The sequence below is a fragment of the Macaca fascicularis genome, chromosome 13 (assembly GCF_037993035.2).
Source record: "Macaca fascicularis isolate 582-1 chromosome 13, T2T-MFA8v1.1".
Lineage (NCBI taxonomy): Eukaryota > Metazoa > Chordata > Mammalia > Primates > Cercopithecidae > Macaca > Macaca fascicularis.
Window position 1 is genome coordinate 39,605,584 of NC_088387.1, and position 23,893 is coordinate 39,629,476.

The 23,893-nt window shown below is 38.9% G+C and overlaps 1 long non-coding RNA gene across 1 annotated transcript; it reads right to left on the minus strand.

The window, feature by feature from the left end:
• Window positions 1–270: 270 nt before the first annotated feature.
• On the minus strand, window positions 271–6,880 carry LOC135966951 (uncharacterized). Its single transcript, XR_010580661.1, has 3 exons — window positions 6,759–6,880; window positions 1,230–1,554; window positions 271–1,105 (listed from the first exon to the last, which is right to left on the minus strand). It is a non-coding gene; the product is annotated as an uncharacterized lncRNA (long non-coding RNA).
• Window positions 6,881–23,893: the final 17,013 nt, after the last annotated feature.

The following is a 23,893-nucleotide window of genomic DNA, read 5'->3' on the forward strand; positions in this document are numbered from 1 at the left end:
TGTTTGGTTTTGGGAATTCCAAAACTTAGAAGAATTTTTCTGCCAAGTATCCACAAGGCCTGTAGTTTGAATAGAAGAGTGCAAAGCAACAACAGCAGCAGCAGCAGTAGCTGTGACATCTATAAGACCCATGATCACAGCTATTAACATAAATATGAATCTCTGATCTATTAAGTATCCTTTTAGTACTTCAGTGATAATATGTATGGAGGGAGAGGCCTCCCAAGGTCTATTGAGGGAAACAGGTATCCAAACTCCTTCTCAGGTCCTAACCAGTAAAATGCTATTATTTTTATTAAAGGTAGAATTAATGTAGGTAAAAAGACAATAGTTGAGGCATGATATGGTTTGAGAGTCAGGTAGGATATTAATTTTTCCCACTGCCAACATAAAAGGAGGTTTAACACAACTCTGCGATGGGACCCATCCAATTAGAGGTCATGGCTACAACAAATCGAACTTTTGGGTCTCTGTTTTACATTCTCCTTTCCAAATCTGAATCAGGGTTTGAGTCATCATTAATTTCCACAATTCTGGGTGTCCTGGACTTATAATGGGATCAATCACTTTTGGGCTTGGAGGAGCCATATCATTTTCCTCCCACTTAATAGGGTAATTTGTTTCAATTCTTCTATGCAATTTTGGTGCATTATCTGGGTAGTCATTGCAAAAGGAGTCTCTCTACAATCTTCATGCTGTCCAGTATAATTTACTGCAAAGCATCCCCTAGGGGCCCAATCAATGATGATTCCATAGGAATTATTTTCTAGTACAGCAGCGCAGTTTGCAATACAATCTTCCCAGGTTAGCACCTCTAGCTTTCAAGACCATTTAGTGGCCTGCCTAGGGCAGAGCTTCTTATTAGGTTTAAATTTATTAATCTGGCAATGTATCATAACATAGCCATGCTCAAGGTACTTAATGGTGTCCAAAGATTGAAACATTCTTCCACTGATTGCATGAATAGAGGCTTCTGATCCATTATGTGCAGGGACATAAACCATCCAACTTTGTTTATCATAATTTAAACATCCTGCATCTGGCCCCAGGCAGATGGGAGGAAAGCGATAACCAATGGAAACATTCATTAACATTCCTTTCTCCTCTGGATGTGTAGGACCTCAGTTATGTGTTGGTCCAGGTCTCCAGACACTATCATTAACAAAAACCTCCACCAGGGTGTCTATCCATGCAACAGGCCTAATCAGTGGTGGGAATAGAGTGTAGGCCCAATAAGAATAATTTTGATCTGCCTCAGCTATGGGGAGACTCACCGCCAGGGAGATTACCACCATCATAGCTACCATTAGATTACTGGTGAGACCTCAGGTTCTCTTTTGCAATGTGAGCTAGTCTCTTCATCTGCCCCCAGATTGGTGGAGTTGCTTGGAAAGTTTTACTGGTTTCCATCTGCTCAACAGAGATGTTCATCTGAGCCATCCGACGAACTCGGGGTGCAGGGACTTTCCAAGGTCTTTTCCTCTTCCTTGGATTCTGGCTCATGGCACAGCTTACGATGTCTTGTGGGTACCCAGACAGGAAGCTGATTACCTTCTGGTGAGATACAAGCAAACCCTTGACCCATGTAATGATTTTGCCCTTTTCCCAGGTTTTGCTTCTGATGTCCTTCTACCACACATGTTTTCCTTCATGAGGATTTATTTTTTGTCCTGTCAAATGCCACTCTGCTTCCATTGTAGCCTGATCTCTAGACAAATTCAAAAAATTTAACGTGATGTGAGCCAATTGTAGCTGCATATGGGAAGTAGAGTATTCTCTGGTTCCTCCCTCTGTGTTTTGTTTTTGTAATTGAGATTTTTAAGGTTTGATTAGCCTGTCCAACAATGGCTTGGCCTTGAGAATTATAGGGCATTCCAGTACTGTGCTGAGTGTGCCATTGTTAAAGGAACGCTTGTAAAGATTTACTGCAGTAGCCTGGGTCATTGTCTGTTTTAATCTTTTGTGGGATGCCCATGGCAGCAAAACAGGAAAGTAAATGTCTTTTAATATGAGCAGCTGCCTCACCTGTTTGGCAAGTTGCTAATACAAAATGAGAAAAGGTATCTATAGTAACATGGACATATGAAAGTTTCCCAAATGAAGGTACATGGGTTACATCCATTTGCCACAACATGTTGAGGGTTAATCCCCATGGATTAACACCAGTCCCTTCATGTGGCAGTTGTAGTACCTGGCACCGAAGGCAATGTTACAAAACGTCCTTTGCCTGTCTTCAAGTAATCTTATATGTTTGTTTAAGTCTGGCTGTGCTAACATGTGTTAGGGAATGAAAATCTTGGGCATTAGAAAGCACAGTGGAAACTAGTAAATCAGCTTGATCGTTAGCTCTTACAAGGGGCCCAGGAAGATTAGTGTGTGCTCAAATATGCATAATATAGAAAGGAAAACAGTGATCAAGCACTGCCTTTTGTAAAGAAGAAAACAACTGATAGAGTTGTTCATCCACAAGACATTTAATGAGTGCAGTTTCTATGTACTGAGTGGGTTGAACAACATAAGCTGAATCAGAGACAATTTACAGGTTCTTTAAAGTCTTCTGACACAACTGTAACTGTCTGTAATTCAACCCTCTGTGCCGATTGAAAGGCAGTCTGAATAATTCTGTTTTTAGGTCCTACATAAGCTGCTTTTCCATTGCTAGAGCCATCTGTAAACACAGTCACTGCTCCTTCCAATGGAGCACTACAGGTAATTTTTGGAAAGACCCATGTTGTTAGCTTTAAAAACTGAAACATTGTGTTTTCTGGATAATGATTGTCAAAAACTTCAATGAAGCCAGCTAAATTTATTTGCCAATTGACCAAATTAACAAAAGCTTGCCAAATCTGATTTTTATTCATTGGAATTATAATCTTATCTGGATCTGAGTGACAAAGTTTAACAACTCTAAGGTGAGCTTGCCCAACCAAGATTGCCATCTGATGCAAGTATACTGTGAGTGTTCTAACAGTATTGTGAGGCAGAAAAGACCATTCAACTAAGTCCTCACTCTGAACTATAACCCCTGTAGGAGAATGGAGAGTAGAGAGCACAATGAACTGTAATGGCAAACTTGAGTGTATTCTATTAACGTGGGCCTGTTGTTTTTATCTTCAATTATTTGTAATTCTTTGGCAGCCTCAGGAGTCAGTTCTCATTTACTATTGAGAGAAGGGTCTCCTATTAACATAGAGAACAGATTAGACAGATTAGGTAGGGATTCCCAAAGTAGGTCAAATCCAATTGATATCCCCTAATAATTTTTGAAAATCATTTAAAGTTTTCAGAGAGTCTTTTCAAATTTGAACGTGTTGGGGTTTAATTGCCCTTTCCTGAACCTTCATTCCCAAATATTGGAAAGGAGTGGCCATTTGAATTTTATCTGTTGCTATGAGCAATCCAGCATTGGTTACCACCTCCTGTAAATATGAATAATACTGGATAAGTTTGTCTCAATTTTTTGCTGCATACAATATGTCATCCATATAATGAATGGCATATGAATTGGGAAACTAATCTCTCACAGGTTGAATAGCTTTCCCCACAAAAGTTTGACAAATAGTAGAACTATTCAACATACCCTGCAGGACTTTCCAATGTTATCTGGCTTCTTGTTCCTTGTTCATAGCAAGAATACTAAAAGCAAATTTCTCAAAATCAGACTGCTGGAGGAATGTTAAAAAAGGAATCCTTCAAATCTGTAATTATTAATGGCCACTCTCTAGGAATCATGGTGGGGGTTGGAAGCCCTGGCTTCAGGGCCCTCTTCGGCTGGATGACTACATTGACCGCTCATAAGTCGGTTAGCATCTGCTAATAATAAGTCGGATAGCCATCTGCCAGATTTTTTGTTTATTACAAACACTGGCAAATTCCATGGATTACATGTGGGCTCAATGTTTCCTTTGTTTAATTGTTTTTTGACTAATTCCTGTGAGGCCCCCAATTTTTCTTGAGAAAGTGGCCACTGCTGGACCCAAACAAGATTTTGGGTCTTCCATTTTAAGAGAATAGGACTTGGAGGCTCAACAGTGACCGCCCCCCAAAATAGTAACCTAATCCTTTTCGGTCATTTTTCACAGTAACCTGTATGGGTTCAGAAATGCTGATCTCCTGTGTTCCTAGGCCTTTTCCAGGAACATGGACCATATTTGACCTTATTTTTTGACTAGCTTGACCGTACCAGGGAGAAGGGATTGAAATTTCTGTGCCCCATTGCTGAAGCAGATCTCTCCCCAGTAAGTTAACAGGAATGGGCATAATTAGAGGTTGCATTGTGCCTTCCTGTTCTTCTGGACCAAGACATGGTAAGCTAAAAGTACCTTGGAAAACTTCTGAAGCAGTTCTGACCCCAAAAAGACCCACTGGGGCCTTTTGTTTAGGCCAGATTTTTGGCCATTGATAAAGAGCTATGATCAACACATCTGCTCCTGTGTAGACCAGACCCTCAAATTGTTTTCATTGAATAGTGACCATACAAATAGGTCTATTGTCAGAGACTTGATTTACCCAATAGGCAGCCTTGCCTGCTGAACTTGTGCTTCCAAATCTCCTGTTCTTTTTTTCTGAGCTTTCTTCTAACTTAACATACAGTAAAAGCAACAGTTAAGCTATTCTGTCACCTGGATTAGCACTCCAGGGAACAGTGGAGGAGATAACAATTTGAATTTCTCCCTTGCAATCAGAGTCCACTACTCCAGTATGTACTTGAATTCCCTTTAAGTTTAAGTTGGACTTTCCCAGTATAAGTCCCACTGTGCTGTTTGGCAATGGGCCGTAAACTCCCATTGGGACCTTCCTAGGATGCTCCCCAAGAAGGAGGGATATGGCTTCGGTACAATATAAATCTACTACCCTACTTTTAGTTGTGGAGGGGGACAATTGCTGCATATTTATACAGGGAGAGACTGGGCCAGAAACACTCCGTTTGGAGTTGGTGATGTCCCGTCCTGAATTGGGAATGCCCCACTTTGAATTGGGGCCTGGGTCTGGCCCTTTTGTCTGTTTCCCAGCAAGGGCCATCTGTTGTTATCAAACTTTGAATGACATTGATTATCCCAGTGTTTTCCTTTTTTACATCTAGGACAGGTACCTGGTTCCCTGCTTTTTCCTCCCGAGTTTTGCCTTTTTTGGCTCTTTGTACACTCTCTTTTTGTTTGTCCTATCTGTTCACAATTATAGCAAGATCCATGGAACACTCATATGTTTTTTGTTACCCTTAGTCCAGCCATTGCCTGAGCAAGGAGGCTGGCCTTATATAAGTGCCCCCTAATGCCATCACAGGCTTTAATGTATTCACTTAAATTTTTTTCTCATTTAGATTTGCCTTTCCCTTAATAGGTCTAATTGCTGCCTGACATTCTATATTAGCATTTTCATAAGCAAGCAGCTGAATGATCACTTTCCTGGCATAAGAATCCGAAATAGCCTTTTGAGTCATGTCTTGTAAATGGACGATAAAATCTGGATAAAGCTCCCTTGAACCCAGTTGAACTGAGTTAAAAGAAGGATAAGTAGTACCAGGGTCATGAATATTTCCCAGGCTCTTAGGCATATAGTTCTGAACTGATCAATAGCCTCATCACCCATTACCATCTGTTGATTTACAGTACCCCATGCCTGTCCGATTCCAAGCAATTGATCAGATGTGATATTAATGGGAGGTTGGGCTTGAGCATGTCTGCGTGCCTGATTTGTTGCTTCATCTGTCCACTAGGTTTTAAATTGGAGAAATTGAGAGGGGGACAGGGCAGATTGGGCTAATGACTCCCAATCCATAGGTATTAAATGCCAGTTACAAGCCAAAGATTGTAACAAGGAATGAACAACATAAGGAGAATTTGGCCCATATTGTCCAATTGCTGGTTTTAAATCTATTAATATTTTAAAAGAAAATGCCTTCCCAGCATGCTCGAGCATGTTCTCTGGGCTCCTCAACTGGCAAAATAATTACTGGAAACTGCCAAGCATCCAAATCCCCCATTTCTCGTGTCTGGCGAATGGATGCCTGGATTGTCCCTGCATGACAATTTGTATTTGGGCCTGCTCACAGCATTCCTCCACCATAATTAACAGGTGGACAAGCCTGGATCATTCCCTCACCATAATAGGCTGTTGGACAAGCCTGAAGCTTCCCTTCGCCATAGTTAATGGCGGAGCATGCAATAATGGAAGCGGCAAGCTGTGTCTCAGGCTTCCATTCCAAAAATTCATCAGGCTGAGGTGGGAGTGGCCATTCTGGACTTTCCCCTAAAGGTGCAGTAGGTGGCACTGTTTCTGCAATAGGTGGAACTGTTTCTTTCATAAGTTTTTGGAGGTTAGCATCTATAACTTCCCCTTTCTCTACCTTTTTTAAACTAGACTGTGAGATTCACTTTGCTGATCATCAGACTCCTGATTATTAAACTTTTCTATGTCATCCTGAAACTCCTCCTCCTTCTCCACAGTGTGGAGAGGCTCCAGTGCTGTTTTAATTGCCAACCACACAGACCAAGCAGACAAGGGAATATTATGGCCCTTTTGTTGTTCTCATTGTAAGTCTGATCCGACCTTGTCCAAATCTTTTACATTCATGGTTCGGTATTTTGGGAACCAAGGAGAATACTTTTGGAACAAAGATGTGAGATTTTGGGTACTCACAATTACACCCATGTGGTGTAATAACTGCCATACCAGACTTAAGTAATTAGCAAACTTACTTTCAACCTGACCCATATTTTCCCGAGGTTACCCTGGAATTCTCCGAACACCCTACTTACCTGTAGAGACTGAAGTGAAAGTACTTGGGTGTCCTTCATCAGTTGTCCTCCACTTTCCACACTCTGGCGTTTCTTCACTGGATTATTTGTAGAGATTATGGGGAGCCCCACATTGGGCGCCACATGTTGGGGAAACCAGCCGCATACCACCCAGTGGGTACCCTGAGTCCGGCAGAGACAAAGGAGTTAGAAAGAGACAGAATAAGCATTTAAAAGGCGGGTACAGGGGACTGGAGCATTGGAGGCTTGCTCACAGCCCAGAGCTCTCGGGCTCTGCCCAATATATTGGTTTATAAGCTCTTTGTTCTTAGGGAAGATGGGAGGGGGAGAAAGGATGAGAAAAAGGATTAATCAGTGAGGGAGAACTTGTGAGTCATTTGATAAGATGTATAGTAGTGGCGATTTCTGTAAATTTCCTTGAGCAAAGGTGTGTTTCTAAACTACTTAAGATATTTAACTTATCAGGACTGAAACAGGTGGGAGTAGATTTCAGGAGGAGCCAAGATGTTTGATTGTACTCCACGGCTTCAAGGGAGTGTTATCTCCCTGAGCAACCTGTGGAATGCCGCTGAGTGGTTATGCTCTCAGGGCATAAAGACATGAAGGCAATAAGGAGAATTTTCTCCCCAGAGGCTGCCCATGGATTCCCATGGGTGTCTCACACAGGGGAAACCAACTCCACTGGCACCCCAGAAACTCTCTTTCCCACAGTAATGTGGAGCTGAATGCCAATCACCAAGACAATGGGGAAAGTGTCTCCAGGAAATGTCAGAGGTCTTCACAGCAGGCCTAGAAAAAAAAAAAAAAGTGGTTTTGTGAGCTGGACCCAGGTCCCCATGCTGTGCACAGCCTAGGGACTTGGTGCCCTGTGTTCCAGCCACTCCAGCCATGGCTGAAAGGGGCCAACATAGGGCTTGGGCCATGGCTTGAAAGCGTGCAAACCTCAAGTCTTGGCAGCTTCCATGTGGTGTTGAGCCTGTGAGTGCACAGAAGTCAAGAATTGAGGTTTGGGAACCTCTGCCTAGATTTCAGAAGATATATGGAAAGGCCTGGATATCTAGGCAGAAACTTGCTGTAGGTGCAGGGTCCTCATGGAGAACCTCTGCTAGGACAGTGCAGAAGGGAAATGTGGGGTGGGAGCCCCAAAACAGAGTCCCTACTGGGGCAGCACCTAGTGAAGCTGTGAGAAGAGAGTTGCTCTTCTTCAGACCCCAGAATGATAGATCCATTGACAACTTGCACTGTGTGCCTGGAAAAGCCACAGACACTCAATACCAGTCTGTGGAAGCAGCCAGGAAGGAGGCTGTACCCTGCAAAGCCACATGGACAGAGCTGCCCAAGACTATGGGAACCTACCTCTTGCATCAGCATGACCTAAATGTGAGACATGGAATCAAAGGAGATCATTTTGGAGCTTTAAGATTTGACTGCCCCACTGGATTTCAGACTGGCATGAGGCCTGTAGCCCTTTTGTTTTGGCCAATCTCTCCCATTTGTAATAGCTATATTTACCCAATGCCTGTATCCTCATTTTATCTAGGAAGTAACTAACTTGCTTTTGATTTTACAGACTCATAGGCAGAAGAGGCTTGCTTTGTCTCAGATGAGACTTTGGACTATGGACTTCCGAGTTAATGCTGAAATGAGTTAAGACTTTGGAGGACTGTTGGGAAGGCTTGATTGGTTTTGAAATGTGAAGACATGAAATTTAGGAGGAGACAAAGGTAGAATAATATGGTTTGGCTGTGTCCCTACCCAAATCTCATCTTGAATTGTAATCCCACATTCCCATGTGTCATAGGAGGAATCCGGTGTGAGGTGATTGAATCATGGGGTTGGATCTTTCCTTTGGTGTTCTTGCAATAGTGAATAAATCTCATGAGATCTGATTATTTTAAAAACGGAAATTTCCTTGCATGAGCTCTCTCTTTTTCTGCTGCAGTCTATGCATGATGTGACTTACCTTTCACCTTCCACCATGATTATGAGGCCTCCCAAACCACATGGAAATGTAAGTCTATTAAACATTTTTCTTTTTTGTAAATTGCCCAGTCTGGAGTATGTCTTTATCAGCAACATGAGTCAAACTAACACACATATCAGTGAGTACATGGAATACTTGCCTTTCTCTGCCTGGCTTATTAACTTAACATAATGACCTCCTGTTTCATCCATGTTTCTGGAAATGAGAGGATTTCATTCTTTTTATGGATGAAAAATGTTCCATAGTGTATATGTAACACATTTTAGTTATCCTTTCATCCATTGAACATATAGGTTGACTCGATATATTTGCTATTGTGAATAGTGCTGTAATAAACATGAGAGTGCAGATATCTTTTTGACATGCTGATTTTATTTTCTTTGGCTATATAGCCAGTAGTAGGATTACTAGATCAAATGGTAGTTCTATTTTAATTTTTTTCAGGAATCCTGCTTGTTGTTTTTCATATTGGCTAATTTGCATTCCCAGCAACAGTGTATGAAAATTCTCCTTTTGCCACATCCTCACTAGCATATGTTATTTTTTCTCTTTAATAAAAATAATTTTGACAGTGATGGGATCATATCTTATTGTGGTTTTGATTTGCATTTTCCTGATGATTAGTGATGTTGAACTTTTAAAAATATACTTCATGGCCGTTTGTATGTCTTCTCTGAGAAATTTCTATTGAGATATTTTACCCCTTAACAGTTCAGATGTTTTTGTTTGTTTTTTGCTGTTGAGTTCTTTGAGATCCTCCTGTATTGTGGTTATTAATACCTTTTGGTGTGAATAGTTTGCAAATATTTTCTCCCATTCTAGAGATTATCTTCACTTTGTTGATGGTTTCCTTTGTTTTGCAGCTTTTTAGCTTAGTGTAATCCCATTTGTCTATTTGTAGTTTTATTGCCTGAATTTTGTGTTCTTATCCCAAAAATCTTTATGCAAACCAGTATCCCAAAGCATTTCCCTAATACTGTATTTTAGCAGTTTAAAGTGTCATGTTTTATATTTAATACATTTTTATTTAATTGTTGTATATAATGAGATTTATGGCTCTAGATTAATCCTTCTGCATTTTGGTTATCCAGTTTTCTCAGAACCATTTACTGAGAAAACTTTCCTTTCCCAATGGATGTTCTTCACATGTGTTAAAAATGAGTTGGCTGTAAATACACGAATTTATTTCTGTGTTCTCTATTATGTTCCATGGGTCAATGTATCTTTTTAATGGTAGAATCATATTGTTTGGTTACTATGGATTTCTTGTATATTCTGAAATCAGGTAGTAAGATGCCTCCAGATTTCTCCCTCCCCCTCAGGATTGCTTTGGCTATTCAGGGATTTTTATGGTTCCATACACATTTTAGATTTTTTTTCTGTTTTTGAAATAATGTCAATTGTGTTTTTATAGAGATTGCATTGAATCTGTAAATTGTTTTGAGTAGAATCGGGATTTTAATTATATGAATTTTTTTTTTTTTTTTTTTTTTTTGAGACAGTTTCACTTTGTTGCCCTGGTTGGAGTGCAGAGACTCTACCTTGGGTCACTGCAACCTCCAGCTCCCAGTTTCAAGCGATTCTTGTGCCTCAGTTTTCCAAGTAGCTGGGATTACAGGTGCATACCACAACACCTGGACAGTTTTTGTATTATTATAGAGACATGGTTTTGCCATGTTGGCCAAACTGATCTTGAACTCCTGACCTCAAATGATTCACCCACCTCAGCCTCCCAAAGTTCTGAGATTGCAGGTATGGGTCACCATGCATGGCCTTAATTATATTAATTCATCTAAATCATGAGCACGAGCTATCTATCTATTTTTTGGTGACTTTTTCAATTTTTTTCATCACTGTCTTATGGTTTTCTTTTCATTTCTTTTCTTGATTTAAGAAAAGAATTAATTTAATTGATTTAAAAGCATTTTTTATTAGTCAATATCTATATAGTTGTATAGTTAGGACTATGATATATACTAATATAATATGTTTGAGCATAAGAGCTCAAAAGTTGTGGGTGGGAGCACAGATCTATTGAAATAAAAAAAATTAACAGTAGTTGGGAACCCAAATTAATATAACGAAGTGTAGAGCGGTAAATCTTGTATTAATAAAGAAGAAAGATCTCAAATATAGACACATTAGAAAAGAGGAAAAAACTAAATCTGAAGCAATTAGAAGAAAGTCACTAAAAAATATGAGATGAGAAATTAATGAACTAGATGAATGAAAATAGAAAAAAGAATTAATGAAACAAAATTAATTAAAAAATAGATTTTTCTTTAAAAAGATCAACAAAGTTGGCAATACTTTAGCTAAACTGACCAATAAAAAATAGAAAATACTCAAATTACTAAATGTAAGAATAAAAGAGGGGACATCACTACTTACTGCACAGAAATAATAGCAATTTTAAGGGTATATTATAATAAAATGTATGCTATTTATTTGATTACATAAACACATTTTTTGAAAAACTCAAAGCATCAAAAAAATTAAAGAAGAAATAGAAAATATGAATATACCTATAGCAAATAAAGTGATTCAATTTGTAATTAAAACATTTCCCACAAAGAAAATTCAGGAGTACATGGCTTCACTAGTGAATATCACCAAATGTTAAAGAGAAATTAATAGGAACTTGTCACCTCTCTTCCAAAAAAAATAGAAGGGAAGTGTGAGTATCTCAGCTCCTTCTATGAGGCCAATTTTATCCCAATACTAAAACCAGATAAAGACAACATAATAAAGCTACTAATATCTCTTTTGAATATAGATATAAAAATTCTCACAAAAGAGTAGTAAACCAAAACCAACAACATATAAAAATGATTATATACAATATCAAGTTTGATCTCTCTCAGGAATGTAACATAGGTTCGACTTATGAAAATCAATATAGTATACCATATCAACAAAATAAAGGGGAAAAACTCGACTTCTCAATGGACACAGAATAAGAATTTGTTATAATTCAATATTGTTTAATGGTAAAAAAAAAAAAAAAAAAAAAGAAAAAGAAAAAAAATCACTCAGCACCCTAGGAATAAAAGGAAGCATTCTCAACCTGATAAAAGCATCTGTGAAAGATCCAGAAACACCACCATTAATGGTGAAAAAGATATGATTTCCCCCCCAAGAAAATTTTTTAAGGCAAAAATATTTTTCCTTGACATTTCTGTTTGACATTATATTGGAATTTCTTCTCAGAGCAGTTAGGCAAGTAAAGAAAATAAAGGGCATCTGAATTGAAAAGAGAGTAATTGACAGATGATATGTTCTTATATAAAGAAAATCCAGAGAAATTCACTAAAAACCTATTACAACTAATTTAATGAGTTTACCAAGGGTATACAATACAAGATCAATATGCAAGAATGCTACATTATACACTAGTAATAACCTCAAATGGAATTAAGAAAAAATTTTATATTATTATAAAACTGAAATACTAATAAACATAAGAAAAGAAATACAAACATTCTGGGAGCAAGTTAAAAGAACTAAAACAGAAAGACTATGGATGAGAAGATACTTCTATGAAGAAGGCATACTTCCCAATTTTATCTATTGATTGATCTTTACTAATTTTCTAATTATCATTTATCTAACCCCAGCTGACTTTTTTGGAGAAATGGACAAGCTGATTCTAGAATTCATATCGAAATGTAAAGGATCCATAATCTTGAATAAATGGAACAAAGTTGAATGTTTTATACTTACTGATTTCAGAACTTACTATAAAACTACAGTAATCAAGGCTGCATTGTAGTAGCCAAAGTAGAGACATAAATATCAATAGAATAGAATGAGAATTCAGGCCGGGCACGGTGGCTGACACCTGTAATCCCAGCATTTTGGGAGGCTGAGGCGGGCAGAAAACAAGGTCAGGAGTTCAAGACCAGCCCACTTAACCAACATGGTGAAATCCAGTCTCTACTAAAAATACAAAAATTAGCCAGGTGTGGCGGTGTGTGCCTGTAATCCCACCTACTCAGGAGGCTAAGGCAGGAGAATCACTTGACCCTGGGAGGCAGAGGTTGCAGGTGCCCCTGCACTCCAGCTTGGGTGACAGAGTGAGACTCCATCTCAAAATTTAAAAAAATTAAAAAAAAAAAAAAAAAAAGAAGAATGATGAGAGTCCAAAAAGCTTTTCTCACATGCACAATTGGTTTTTGTTAAGGTTCCATAATTCAAAGATGTTCAAATTTCTGAACTATCAAGAAGTACAGATCGAAACTACAACGAGATACTATGTCCAGAATTGGTGGGTTCTTAGTCTCACTGACTTCAAGAATGAAGCTGCAGACCCTCGTGGTGAGTGTTACAGTTCTTAAAGATGGTGTGTCCGAAGTTTGTTCCTTCAGATGTGTCCAGAGTTTCTTTCTTCTGGTGGTTCGTGGTCTTGCTAACTTCAGGAGTGAAGCTGCAGACCTTCATGGCGAGTGTTACAATTCTTAAAGGCGGCACATCTGGTGTTGTTCATTCTTTCCAGTGGGTTCATGATCTTGCTGGCCTCAGGAGTGAAGCTGCAGACCTTTGCAGTGTTACAGCTCATAAAGGCAGTGTGGACTCAAAGAGTGAGCAGCAGCAAGATTTATTGTAAAGAGCAAAAGAACAAAGCTTCCACAGTGTGGAAGCGGACCCCAGCAGGTTGCCACTGCTGGCTCTGGCAGCCTGCTTTTATTTCTTTATCTGACCCCACCCATATCCTGCTGATTGTTCCATTTTACAGAGAGCTGATTGGTCCGTTTTGACAGAGTGCTGATTGGTGCGTTTATAATCCCTGAGCTAGACACAGAGTGCTCATTGGTGCATTTACAATCCTTGAGCTAGACATAAAAGTTCTCCAAGTCCCCACCCAACTCAGGAGCCCAGCTGGCTTCACCTAGTGGATCCCTTGCCCAGCAGCCTGTGGAGCTGCCTGCCAGTCCAATGTGGCACACCCGCGCTCCTCAGCCATTGGGCAGTTGATGCGACCAGGCACGGGTGGAGCAGGGGGCGGAGCCCATCAGGGAAGCTCAGGTCTTTCGAGAGCCCAGGGTGGGCGGGGTGGCAGGATTCGGACATGGTGGGCTGCAGGTCCCGAGCGCTGCCCTGCAGGGAGATGGCTGAGACCTGGCGAGAATTCGAGCACAGTACAGGTGGGCCGGCACTGCTAGGGGAACCAGCATACCCTCCAAGGCTGCTGGCCGAGTGCTAAGCCCCTCACTGCCCCGGGACCAGCGTGCCCGCCGCTCTGAGTGTGGGACCAGCCGAGCCTGCTCCCACCCAGAACTCTCGCTGGCTGGTCAGCGCCTTTCACAGCCTTGGTTCCGGCCTGCGCCTCTCCCTCCACACCTCCCCTTAAGCAGAGGGAGCTCCAGCCTCGGCCAGCCCAAGGAGGGGCTCCCATAGTGCAGCGGCGGGCTGAAGGGCTCCTCAAGCAGGGCCAGAGTGGACACTGAGGCCAAGGAGGCACCAAGAGCGAGCAAGCGGGCTAGCACGTTGTCACCTCTTAATACCACATCATAACTGCTAGGATGATTGTAGTAAAAAAGACAGAAATACCAGTACCGGTAAGGGTGTGAAGACATTTGACTCCTCATCCATGGCTGATGAAAATGGCAAATGGTGCAGCTAGTCTTCATCTGGCAGTTCCTCAAACGAAAAATTACTATACGACCCAATCATTCCATATACCCAGTCCTAGGTGTATATGTATCTACATATATTTTAATGAAAACATGTCCATACAAAGGTTTGTACATGGATGTTCACAGTAGCAGAATTTATAGTAGCCAAAAGTGGTAACAATTCACTTATTATTATCTGATATTGGATAAGTAAAATATTGTATTTTCAAATAATGGAAAGTTATTCTACCATAAAAAAGCATGAACCGTCAATACATGCTTCAACATAGATAAATCTTGAAAACATGCTTCTACTTGCAAGAAGCCAACAGAAGATCACATACTGAATGATTCATTTCATAAAATGACACAAAATATCTAGAATAGGCAAATTCATAGAGATGGAGTGTAGGAGATCAGTCAGGGTGGTGGGAGAAATTATAGGAAAAACACAAACCTTCTTGGAAGGCTGGGAGGTTTTGGAAAACGTCTGAAAGGTAATTTGGCTGAAGGCAGTCAAATTCTCTTATTTGGAGCCTGAGAACAAAAGGTAGATAACAAAAAAATGTAAAGGGATTGATCTAGATAAGTTAGTTTACTTAGGCCTCAGAACCTGGCCTTTAATCATCTGCACAAAGGACAGCTCTCTCTGGGCGTGGGGGCGTGACTATGTTAATTACTCACAAGTGTGTTGACTCAAAGCCTTTGTCAATAAATGCCTGCAGTACGGGCTTGTCTGGGCTACAGCTGCTGGGACACTTTATGGCACCTTCCTCGGTGTCTGTGGTGGCCCGGTCCCCTAGCTGTGCAGCCAGGCAAAAAACCTGTGTCTGCATACAATTTTTCATCTGTCACTCAGCCAGGGTCCGCGCGTCAGACCCAGCAGTGGAGAGTAAGTTACTGATTGCCTAGAGTTTGGGAAGTTGGGAGGAAAATAGAGAGTACTGCAAATGGATAGGGGATTTGTTTTGGGGTGATTAAAATGTTCTAAAATCAGTTTTGGTGATGTTTGAACAAGCTGTGAATATGTTAAAATGATAGATTTATATACTCTAAATTGATAAATTGTATGGTATTTAAAATATATCTTAACATATAGTTAATAAAAAATGCAACTAGAGAGAAAAAGTAATAGTGAGATTTTCTTAGGAGATGTATGTTTAATTTTTAAAGGTGGTACTGAAGACTAAATCCTAGAAGATTTTTTCCCCCTGACTGGAGACACTCAGATTATCTTTTCCCTAGAGGGATGTATTCAAATACTAAAAAAGTAGAGTAAGATATTTCAATATTCTCTCTAAGTAAATCCTCTTGTAAGGCAAGGAAAGCCTCCTCTTCTCCTTTAATTATAGAGAAAATTCATGTTTTCTCTCTCTCATTTTCTCACTCTCAATCAAGGAGTGGATATAGGACATTTTTCTATCTGACTCTCATTGTGTAACTCTGGGAGGCAGCTAAGCATTGAGAAATCAACACTGCAAAGTGAATCTGGCTGTCAATTGTACAAAACAACCAATGGTGACTGTGATGGTTACTACTGAGTGTAGACTAGATTGGATTGAAGGATGCAAAGTATTGTTCCTGGGTGTGTCGGTGAGGGTGTTGCCAAAGGAGATTAATATTTGAGTCAGTGGACTGGACGAGGTAGACCCAGCCCCCTTCTGCGTGAGTATACTCTAATCAGCTGCCAGAGAGGCTGGAATAAAGCAGGTAGAAAACAGTAGAAAGACTTGCTGGGTGGAGACTCACACCTGTAATCCCAGCACTTTGGGAGGCCAAGGCGGATGGATCACCTGAGGTCAGGAGTTTGAGACCAGCCTGGCCAACATGGAGAAACCCCGTCTCTACTAAAAATACCAAATTAGCCAGGTGTGGTGGCACATTCCTGTAATCCCAGCTACTCGGGAGGTTGAGGCAGGAGAATCACTTGAACTCGGAAGGCAGAGGTTGTGGTGAGTCGAGATTGTGCCATTACACTCTAGGCTGGGCAACAAGAGCGAAACTCCATCTGAAAAATAAAAAAAGGAAAAGAAAGTGGAAAGACTTGACTTGCTGAGTCTTCCTGTCTTCATCACTGTATTGTGCTGGATGCTCCCTGCCCTCCAACATTGAACTCCAAGTTCTTCAGATTTTGGACTCTGGGACTTAAACAGTGATTTGCCAGGGGCTCTCAGGCCTTTGGCCACAGAACAAAGACTGCATTGTTGGCTTTCCTACTTTTGAGATTTTGGGACTCAGACTGGCTTCCTTGCTTCTCAGCTTGCAGAAGGTCTATTGTGGGACTTCACCTTGTGATTATGTGAGTCAATGCTCCTTAATAGGCCAGTTGTGGTGGCTCACACCTGTAATCCTAGCACTTTGGGAGGCCGAGGCAGATGGATCACAAGGTCAAGATTTCAAGACCAGTATTGCCAATATGGTAAAACCTTGTCTCTACTAAAAATACAAATATTAGCTGGGCATGATGGGGGGTGCATGTAGTCCCAGCTACCTGGAGGCCTGAGGCAGGAGAATCACTTGAACCAGGGAGGCGGAGGTAGCAGTGAGCTATCACGCCATTGCACTCCAGCCTGGGTGACAGAGTGAGGCTCTGTCTCAAAATAAATAAACAAACAAACAAACTCCTTAGTAAACTCTCGTTCATATATGCATCTATTCTATTATTCCTATCCTTCTAGAGAAACCAGACTAATACAGTAAGTATAGAAAAAAAACTGTCACTGATTCAAAGACCTTGTGTGTGCGTTTAGAACAATATTACTAAAGATAAACATTAGAAATGTAGTAAATCGTTATAAAAGTTGGAAGAAGAGCAGAAATCCTAGCAAGTGGATAAACAAACCAGAGATATCATTGTACTTAATTAGATTGCAGAGAATTAAGGAAGCACCAGTCTGTGAAGGAATTTGTAAGTCATTTTGAAGACTTTTTACTTTTCTCACCAAAATAATGAGAATGTGATAAAAAGATTTTAAAAAGGCAAATACTTAGTAAACTTTGCTTTCCAAAAAAAAAAGTTATTACTTAACTACCATATGAAGAGGACCAAGGGTAGAGATACAGGAAGAATAATTAGAAGACTTATGGTGGTAGACAAGAAGGAAGAGAAAAAAGAAGAGGAGAATTCAAATTAATAAGAACTAAAAAGTCAAGAAGATAGCATTGCCACAACTTGATAATGTATGAGATATGAGGGTTAAATATAAGAATGCTCTTCAGGTTGACTTCTATTTCTCTACTTTGTGCAACTGGATTGTGAGTTGTATCAGTCATTAAGTAAGAAATAGCAGAAACAGATAAATTTTCAAGTAAAAATATTGTAAGTTCATGTGGAATTTGAGGATCGCTTAGACTGGTCTGATGCTAGAAGAGAGGTCTCAGTTGCTAATTAACATTTGGGAGTCATCTTTATTGTTCTATGTCAGATAGCCATTGGGAGGTTTTTATGTGATAAGTTGAAGAAAAGACCTAAAATGAAATAGTTATTTATGTCAGAAATCTAAAAGAATCAACTGACAAATTATTAAAACTAAAGAAGAGTTCAGCAAGTTTCTGCATGAAAGAAAATTTTATAGTATTTTCCTAAACCAACAATAACAAAATAAAAATAAAATTAAATGTGACTCTATTAAGAATAGCAACAAAAAACAGAAAGTGTATAGTAGTGCATTAACAACGAAGCTATAAGGTTTCTGCCTTAGTCTATTTGGGCTGCCGTAAGAAACTATGATAAATTTAGTATTCTTATAAACAAAAGAAATTTATTTCTCATGGTTCTGGAGGCTGGGAAGTTCAGGTCAAACGGCTGGCAAATTCAGTTGTCTGATGTGGACCAGCTTTCTAATTCATAAAGGGCATGTTTTATTATTGTTGTTATATCCTCGCGTGGTAGAAGAGGAGAAAGGCGTATCTTGCTAGATTCTTTTATAAAGACACTAATCTCATTCATAAGGGCTCCACCCCCAAGACCTAAACATCTCCCAAAGACCCCACCCTAATATCATCACATTGGGGATTAGAATTTCAACACGTGAATTTTAAGAGGACACAAACATTCATGTCATGGCAATCCTTTGAAGAAAACTTTAAACCTTTAGTCAAGAGCATTGAAAACAATCTAAAAATTATAATATCTTCATGTTTCTTCGTGCATGACTATTGTAACAATTTCAATTCTTCACAATTTCATTTAGAAAAATTCTGCATATATATATATGGGAAGGAAATATACAGTAGAGTCTTGTAATTCAGTTGGAATGGGGCAGATTATTTAATAAATGGCATTGTAAAAACTGATTTACTATATGGAGATAAGTGAAGCTGGATTTCTGCATAAAACCACCTACAAGAATGTAACTCAACAGGATTAGGACTATTAAAGGCATAGTGACTTAAGATTGGATAAGGGCTTCTTAAATAAAATTTTAGGCCGGGCGCGGTGGCTCAAGCCTGTAATCCCAGTACTTTGGGAGGCCGAGGCGGGTGGATCACGAAGTCAGGAGATCGAGACCATCCTGGCTAACATGGTGAAACCCCGTCTCTACTAAAAATACAAAAAAAAAACTAGCCGGGCGTGGTGGCGGGCGCCTGTAGTCCCAGCTACTCGGAGGCTGAGGCAGGAGAATGGCGTAAACCCGGGAGGCGGAGCTTGCAGTGAGCCGAGATCGGGCCACTGCACTCCAGCCTGGGTGACACAGCGAGACTCCGTCTCAATAAATAAATAAATAAATAAATAAATAAATAAAATAAAATAAAATAAAATAAAATAAAATTTTAAAACCATGAAGCATATGACAAAAAATGGGAAAGCTTTGTTATATAAAAGTTAAGCCAGGCACGGTAGCTCAAGCCTGTAATCCCAGCACTTTGGGAGGCCGAGACGGGCAGATCACGAGGTCAGGAGATCGAGACCATGTGGCCAACACAGTGAAACTCCGTCTCTACTAAAAAATACAAAAAACTAGCCAGGCGAGGTGGCGGGCACCTATAGTCCCAGCTACTTGGGAGGCTGAGGCAGGTGAATGGCATAAACCCAGGAGGCAGAGCTTGCAGTGAGCTGAGATCCAGCCACCGCACTCCAGCTTGGGTGACAGAGTGAGACTCCATCTCAAAAAAAAAAAAAAAAAAAATGTTAAAGACTTCTGTTGAACAGTTAAAACTAAAACTCTGGACAAACTTAACATACTCATGACAAAATGGGAGAAGGTATTTGCAAAACCTAAAACTAATATGGAGTTACTGTCAAAGAGGGCGCACACACACACACACACACAAAATCCTACAACTTTCATAGAAAAACTACAACCCTAACCAAAAAAGTAGGCAAAAAAAGAAGTTGGGATAATAACAGATCTAGATTTATAAAAGGCTAATTAATATAGAGAGAGATTATGATACCTACAAGTAATCAATTAAATACCCATTAAAAAACAATGTGATATCAGTTTACTACCACTCTATTGGCAAATATTAGAAAACTAAATAACACCAAAATTTGAATTAGAATGTTGTGGAAAATGTGGACACAAGAGTAGAAAATAATGCAGCCATTCTGAAGATCAATTTTGGGCTACTTATTTCAGTTTATTGTAGGGATACCCTATGACTCGACCACATATTCTTAGTGCCTAACACACACACACACACAAAATGTTCACATAGGTATGTGGGTGGACTTATGTGAAAATGCCCAGGTGACGTTATCTGAGGTTGCCAGGAATTAGTGGAATCTGGAGTTATTCACTGGGCTAATGAATAGGTAAAATGTGGAGTACCCTGAGATTCATAGTGTCACAATACCAGGAGAATACACTGGAGACTTAGAAGAGGATAGAGAACTATGATGCAGTTAGAATCCCAGGTCTAGACATGAGCACATAGTTATTAAAAATGTAGAAAATATATTTTAATTAAATAAAAAATGAGACCTAGAATTCACTATCAGTTGAAATAGAAAGCAGGCACATAAATCAACAATGTACATTTTGCAACAATATACAAACAAAAGATGCACATTAAACACATTAATGGATGTATATAAAGGAGGGAGGGAACAGGAGTGTGGAATTAATATAAAGAAAATCAATAAATTGATAAGAAAGGGCTCTTCAAGAACCAATATCTATAATGCACCATGAAACAGTATGATTTAATCCAACTCTCTACTTGTGGAAGGAACAGAGGGAGGGATATGTAAACACGTACCCTGGAGACATTTCATATAAAAATGTATGAATTACTTGTTCTAATCCTTTAGAATTTTAATGCGAAGTACATAATTTTGAATTAGGCGTGTGTGTGTATAAATGTGTAGCACGTTTTATTTTACATAGCATAATTTTTATGTATTTTCTTACCTGCAGTTTTGAAAATGTTGTGACATGTTCTCCCATTGGTGAACAATATGAGGCTCAGAAAGATTGAATGATTTACCTAATAAGGTCCCTCATCTAGGAGTGGTAGGAGCTGAGAATAAATCTAGGCCTTCTTTCTAGGTCTTTGAATTATTCCTTGATAGGAATAAGCAGTGGGGCTTCGATGTGTTATAGCTTCCATTTAAGTTCAGGAAAGTATCTCTTGTGCTTTACTGGAAGGAAGAAAAATTGGAAGAGTAGGGAGGAAATTCTGTCAAGGTATTGAGATCAAAGCAAAAACTTTTTAAAATAAATGTTAATTTATTTGATGTCCACAGAATTTCAGAATCCTCAAAGCTGCCTTAGTCTGCCTATTGCTAGGGCCAGTTCTTCTTTAAGTTACCTGCTTTCAGATATAAAACCTAGCCTATTTAATCAGGTTTTTTCATCTGTAAAACAAAGGATGTATAAGGAGGCAGGCCACTCATCTGGAAATGCAGGATTTACTATAATATACAACAAATAGTGACAGAAAATAAGAGTATTTGGGAATAGCTTCTGCTGTGCAGTACAAACACAATGATCTCCTGGTTTATTTTAGTTCCAATTATTCTTATTTGACGTGGCCTCAAATGCAATGGGAGCCTAGGAAAGAAGTGAAGCTGGCCTCCATGACAATGAACATCCATTATCTCACCAATACATGCCCAAGTATTTTCAACTCTAAACGTTATAGGAAACCAGAAGACAGTTGTTTTGCTTATATTCATTTATTCATAACTTTATTCACTCCATAAATATTTAGTAAATCCCTGCTTCATGCTGGATACAGACTGTGCTAATTGTTGTGGATGCATTGGGGAATACAATTACATAGTTAGTTTCATTATGGAAACTACAACCTATCATGAAAGACAAACAATAGTAAAATGGTATAAGATTTTTTTGATAGAAGCACAAAGCACTGGAGTACCAGTAGGAGAAACTAAATTGATGAATATTTCATACAATATTTTCCCCTTTTATGATGGAGAATTTTAAACATATATAAAAAGTAGAAAGAGTACAACATCTCATCCAAACCTTCATTCACTTCTGTGTTATTTTGAAGAAAATTACATATTAGACATTATGTAATTTTAAACATAATCATTTTACTATATATTTGTAATACATAGGGCCATAAAATAAACCCACAACTATTTGTGTAAATCTGGAAAGATTTAATAATAATGCTGTGAATGTTCACACAATCTTAGATAGCTAGTGGCACTGACCAATAGCCAGACTATAGATTTTTGACTTGACTGGCATCTAATAAACTATTAATATTATTCTAATATTAATTAATTAATTAATATTATTCTAATAATTATTCTATATTTTCAAATATCTATAGCTACATCAAAAAGCAATTCATATTTTTCTTGGTGGTTTATTATTTTGTTTACAAACTCATTGGTTAAGCATAATGTTATCTCGTTGGAAATTATTAGGCTTAAATTTACTATTGATAATAGTAATATCACTTCTGGAGGAGAAAATTTTCAGCTGAAAGTGTGAAATATGTGTACACAAAACATTATTTAATAAAGAGAGCATACAGTGAAATATTAATATGATCTATGTTTTTTTCTAGGATTAGACATTATTGCTAGCTTCTATAATCTTTCATGTCTTTACCTATTAAAGTGTACCATTTTTTAAAAATAATAACTCATACATAACATTTTTTCTTTTTTGAGATGCAGTTTCCCTCTTGTTGCCCAGGCTGGAGTGCAATGGCATGATCTCGGTGCACTCTAACCTCCGCCTCCCGGGTTCAAGCGATTCTTCTGCCTCAGCCTCCCGAGTAGCTGGGATTATAGGCACCCGCCATGATGCCCAGCCAATATTTGTACTTTCAGTAAAGACAGGCTTTTGCCATGTTGGCCAGGCTGGTCTCAAACTCCTGACCTCAGATGATCCACCCGCCTCAGCTTCCCAAAGTGCTGGGATTATAGGCATGAGCCACCATGCCTGGCCAGTCATACCTAACTTTTATACAGAACTTGCCACTTGGTCTTCATCCACATGATGTATGGGTGGTAGTAGTGGTGCTAACCATAGTGGAGAATGCAATGCTCAGCTTTATCGAAAATGCTTTCAAATATCATAGATAATGTCAGTCTATCACGGGATGCTGAAAATACACCAGAAGACAAAATCTCTAAAACTAAATTTGGAGTAAAGTTGTTTTTCCCATCACTACTGATAATACTCCTGCTGTCTATCATGGCATTTCAGGTAAGAGCAGAAAATGTAAAGGACTGTGAAATATTTCACTGAAAAATGTGTTTATTATGTAACTGTTGGTCAAATGAATCCCTTGAAACATTCTGGAACCATCATTAACCTTATATGGCAAGTATGATAATATTTGGAAAATCCCTTATAAATCTATGAATTAAATTTGCATCTGTATTCTAGACTTAGTGTAAGATTCAAAACCTCTGCCTAATGGAATAGAAGTCCCAAAATTGAGAACAATAAAAATAACAGTAGAAATTTTAAAAAAGGAATAAAACAAAACAATTCACATTGTTCTCATCCTAACAAATCCAGCCTCTCAACCTACTTGGATTTTTGTTTTATGGCAATAATAATTTTATTTATAGCACGTTATATTCTGCCTTTTGTTACTTATGTTGTAAACTGGAAGACAGTAATGTACTCTATAAATATGTGCAAACATAACCACATTTTTGTTAACTTTTGGTTACCAGAAATGCTTATCTTTGGTAAATATGTTAGTTAACAATAAAAACAATAATTATTTTTCTTTAATGTACTTCATTGTTCCTTTCTAATATCATGCTTAGTGTGTTCTATCATGAATTTGCACTAATTGGTCTAATCTTACTGTTGCTCATTCTGTTTGTCCTTAACTTTAACACCCCAAAATGTCCCTTTTATATCAAACCTTTTCCTGATGATTCCAACTCACATGGATAACATTTATTCTCTAATCTTTGATTATCACATAATTCTTCAATTGTTTATAACTTTACATGTTGGTAAGATACGCCTTTTCACCCAAATTGCAGCTCTAAACCAAAAAGTTTATAGATTAGAGTTTTTTGTTGTGCCCTATTATAGCTTTGGTACCAAAAATGTCATTCTAGAAGCAGCTACATGGGCATC